The sequence below is a fragment of the Marmota flaviventris genome, chromosome 13 (genome assembly GCF_047511675.1).
Source record: "Marmota flaviventris isolate mMarFla1 chromosome 13, mMarFla1.hap1, whole genome shotgun sequence".
NCBI classification, from domain to species: domain Eukaryota; kingdom Metazoa; phylum Chordata; class Mammalia; order Rodentia; family Sciuridae; genus Marmota; species Marmota flaviventris.
Genome location: NC_092510.1, coordinates 74,683,243 through 74,687,937, shown reverse-complemented (window position 1 = coordinate 74,687,937; position 4,695 = coordinate 74,683,243). Strand labels below are relative to the sequence as shown.

The following is a 4,695-nucleotide window of genomic DNA, read 5'->3' as shown; positions in this document are numbered from 1 at the left end:
ATAGTGAGTACACATAGAGGTGGGAGATGGAGACTATGGGAAGAGGGGGACAGTTATTATATTTCTTGATCTGAGAGTTGATTACATATATGTTTGCTTCGTAATAATTTCTCAATCTGTAAATACATTTGCACAATTAAACATGCAAATGTTGCCAGCTTTAAAAATAAAATGTGCTCTCCCTAGTGCGCTGAGCGTGTGAGCCTAGGCGCTTGTATGGTCGCTGTGGAGGACTATGCTGCTACCGAACATTCTGCTCACCAGTACTCCAGGGGTTGGAAAAACTACATTAGACAAAGAACTTGCATCAAGATCAGGACTGAAATACATTAATGTGGGTGATTTAGCTCAAGAAGTTTGATCACTGGATATCATGGAGTCTGGCAAGATGGCTTCTCCCAGGAGCATGCCGAAAGATGCACAGATGATGGCACAGATCCTGAAGGATATGGGCATTACAGAATATGAGCCAAGAGTTATAAATCAGATGTTGGAATTTGCCTTCCAATATGTGACCACAATTCTAGATGATGCTAAAATTTATTCCAGCCATGCTAAGAAAGCTACTCTTGATGCAGATGACGTGCGATTGGCAATCCAGTGTGGAGCTGACCAGTCTTTTACCTCTCCTCCCCCAAGAGATTTTTTATTAGATATTGCAAGGCAAAGAAATCAAACCCCTTTGCCATTGATCAAGCCATATTTGGGTCCTAGATTGCCTCCTGATAGATATTGCCTAACAGCACCAAACTATAGGCTCAAGTCTTTACAAAAGAAAGCATCTACTTCTGCAGGAAGAATAACAGTACCACGGTTAAGTGTTGGTTCAGTTACTAGCAGACCAAGTACTCCCTCACTAGGCACACCAACCCCACAAACCATGTCTGTTTCAACTAAGGTAGGGACTCCAATGTCTCTAACAGGGCAAAGGTTTACAGTACAGATGCCTACTTCACAGTCCCCTGCGGTAAAAGCCTCAATTCCTGCAACATCAGCAGTTCAGAATGTTCTAATTAATCCATAATTAATTGGGTCCAAAAACATTCTTATTACCACTAATATGGTATCATCACAAAATACTGCCAATGAATCATCAAATGCATTGAAAAGAAAACGTGATGATGATGATGATGATGACTATGATAATTTGTAATCTGGCTTTGATGCATGTAACCTGTATGTAAACTTGGTCTTGAATCCATTGTACTGAAATTAAAGAAGCATGCTGTATGTTTTTAAGTTGTGTGTTAGAAAACTTAAATAGTATTTAATGAGTAAATAATAGTTCTTATTCTTCTCAATTGCAATGTTGGATTTTCTTTAATAGGACCAGTAATGGTTTTTCATCAGCCTTTATGTGTAAAAAAAAATAAAGTTGTTAATTGATTTGTTTGGCAATTGGCAAAAAAAAAAAATAATAAATTAAATAAATAAATAAATAATAAAATGTGATAAAAAGATGTCAAGATTTTCCTTGTTGGTTTTGTTTTTGCTGAATGATTCAATACTCAAAAGTAGAGGATTAAATACACAAAATAAAATCAATTGAAAATAACGCATATAAACATTAAGCATTTTACAATATATTCCATTTGCACTTTTACCTCTATACTAGGAAATATCAAATACACATGGAAATAATGTTTTTGATACTTCCTAGATGCATGGATAATTGATAAGTATGAATAACTGTCCTTTCACACAAGGGATCTACATTGAGAATTTTTTTTCTATAATTCTCCTTATCCGAATAGTTATCTATTATTTTCGCCATTTTTCTGGTACTGTAGTAAGCACTTAATATTTGTACCATGAATATGATTTTATTTGATAAAAATATATGCTCAGGATTTTTCAATATAATAATTTTAAATGAAAATGGATTGTATTATTACACATAGAATAAAGAAAAGAATAAAATAGACCAAAGATATTTTCTTTTTGTAACATGGAATTAAAAATTTTTTCCAATTTTGTACAATAGATTTACACTGCTTTTATGATTAGAGAAAAAAACATTATTTGAAAAGTAAGACTGAAAGCTATAGTTTAATCATCAATTTAAGTCACTGAAAATATGAACAAAAATAATCAAATGCCATTATTTTAACCATTTATTGCCAGAGTCACAAGAAATATAGTCTCACTGGCATTAGATTGGATTTGTTTAGTAACTGATTGTTGCCTCATAAAATGAGCAATATCAGTGGGAATAGATATGTCTCCAATTACTCAGACATTTTTATCCTTTGAAATTCAATTCGGAAGACAAGATTGATTACCATATTCTGAAGTTTGTCATTTATTCTTCCTACCTACTGCTTTGGTCCACAATTTAAGTTTGCATATAATTCTTTATGTGATAATTACTTGTGCATTAAATTTGTATAAATTTATAGACTCAGGATCTAGGATTTCTCTGTAAGTGTCCTTTACCTCAAAAATAAAAAAAAAATAATGTAGTAAAGTAAGGCTTGTATTCCTTGAATTCTCTTATACCCTCAATGTGCTTGTACCCCCATGGCCAGTGTCTGGTTTCATCCTACAGCAAGACTCACTTCTGAAAAGCAAATTACTTTCCCAAACTAGCAAAAAAAAAAAAAAAAAAAAAGGATTTAATAGAGACTAAATAGAGAAAGGGAGTGGGGATATGCATGAGTCAAAATATAGCATTTTTACTTCAATGTAAATAATATTCCTGGCTATCTCTTATAGAGACTATTACACACACACACACACACACACACACACACACACACACACATCACTGGCTTCCAAATCTCCTTTTATCTCTCAAGCCTCCTCCTTTCCAGCTCCTGTTCCCACCTTCCTGATGATTCTCTCTCCTCTATTACTTTCCCCTTCTTATCTAGAGAAATATGTTTGTGTTTGATTCTCCAAATTTGCACCACCACACCTACATTGAACATTGTTTCCAAGTATACAAAAGACCAATAAGCTGAGGACCCGTTGTGTGTGTGTGTCTGTTTAAGAAATACAAGGTAGTGAACAGATCAATTCTCATAAAAGAGAAGGTGAAGTAGGACAAAGAGAATAAAACCAATATTTGTATTTGTGTGTGTGTGTGTGTGTGTGTGTGTGTGTGTGTGAAAGAGAGAGAGAGAGAGAGAGAGAGAGAGAGAGAGAGAGAGAATGTTCCCCAATCACTAAGCTAAACTTAGTTTTCACATTTGTAATGTTCATTAAATAGTAATACACCTTATAATTGACATATATGTACTGTGGTGGTGCTCTAGTCTTCTGCAACAGTTGATCCAAATCCATAATCATCTCACAATGTATAGAATCTTAAAATTGAATAATATAAAAGCATTTTATCAATTTTTAAATTGTAATTTTTACAAAAGTCATACTTCCTCATTGAATTCAGTGATGTTACTACAAAGATCAAGACATGCAAAGACGTATAAGGAAAAAGTTCATAATCTGTTCCCAGCCTCAAGCCCACCTCCTGTGGTCACCAACTCTAACAATCTGCTCCTACCCTTTAAAAACCAGGAAGAGCTCAAACATAATAGATAGGCCTGGGTAATTTTTTTGGTTGTAGAAATTTTAAAAAAATACAATCATGTTATCCTATTTGGTTTTTTAGATTTATTATCTCCAACTTATTTTTACATACTATTGGTGGTAAACCACCATTTAAATGTACCAGAATTTATTCAACTATTTCCTCACTTTCTGATTTTTTTTCTTTTTACACCTTCCAGCAATTCTTCAATATGTTTCACTGTACACATAGCTTCATGTATTGGTGTCTTTATTTCTATAAGCTAGAGTTCCAAAAGTGAGATTGCAGGACTGAAATATATGTGTATTTTAATCCTGACCAAATATTTCCAGGTGAACTTCCCCAGAGGCTTCAAGGATTTACACTGCCACTAACAGCGATATGAAATGGCCCATTTCCCCACATTTGCAGCAGTGCTGCTGTAATTGTTCTTTTTAATTTTTGCTAGTCTAATGGATGGAAATGGTCCCATTGTTCTTTAATGTTCATTTCCCTCACTACTAGTAAGGTTGGAAATTCTTCCACACATTTATTGGCCCTTTGGGCATTATCTTCTCTCTCCAGCCTTTGTATAATCAATCTGGCTATGTTTTGACCATATGCTTCTTCATGTGCAATAATTTATCTGACCTTACTACTCACCAGATATATTTACCTTTTGACAATCAAATATATTTCAAATGTTGTTCCATAGTTTACCATTGCTTATCAAACTTATACTGTGATATAGTTTTAAAACTTTTATGTAGTCAAATATCATTGTCTTTTGTTGATTTATTTTGGAATCTGTCCCCCATTCTCAAATTATACATTCTCCTAAATTTTCTACTGGTAATTTTATTGTTTTATTATTATTATTATTATTATTATTTTATTGAGGTAAATTTTACATTTAACAGAATTCACTCATTTAAATTCAGTTTGATGAATTTGGTACAGTCATATGACCTCCACAAAACCCAAGATAGCAAACCAATCAATCATTCCAAAAAGGCTTCTTCTATCACTTCACAATTGACAACCTCTCCTGACCTTTGATACTAGAAACTACTGGTCTTTCTTCTGTCATGATAGTTTTGCCTTTCCTGAAATGTTATACTAATGGAGTTGCAGGGTATATATGTTCTTTTGTATTTATCTTCTTTCATTTGTGTGTTTGAGAA

At 33.5% G+C, this 4,695-nt stretch overlaps 1 pseudogene; it reads left to right on the top strand.

Annotated features, from left to right (window-relative positions):
* The first annotated feature begins 245 nt into the window (after window positions 1-245).
* LOC114089310 (transcription initiation factor TFIID subunit 9-like) lies at window positions 246-1,153 on the top strand (annotated as a pseudogene).
* Window positions 1,154-4,695: the final 3,542 nt, after the last annotated feature.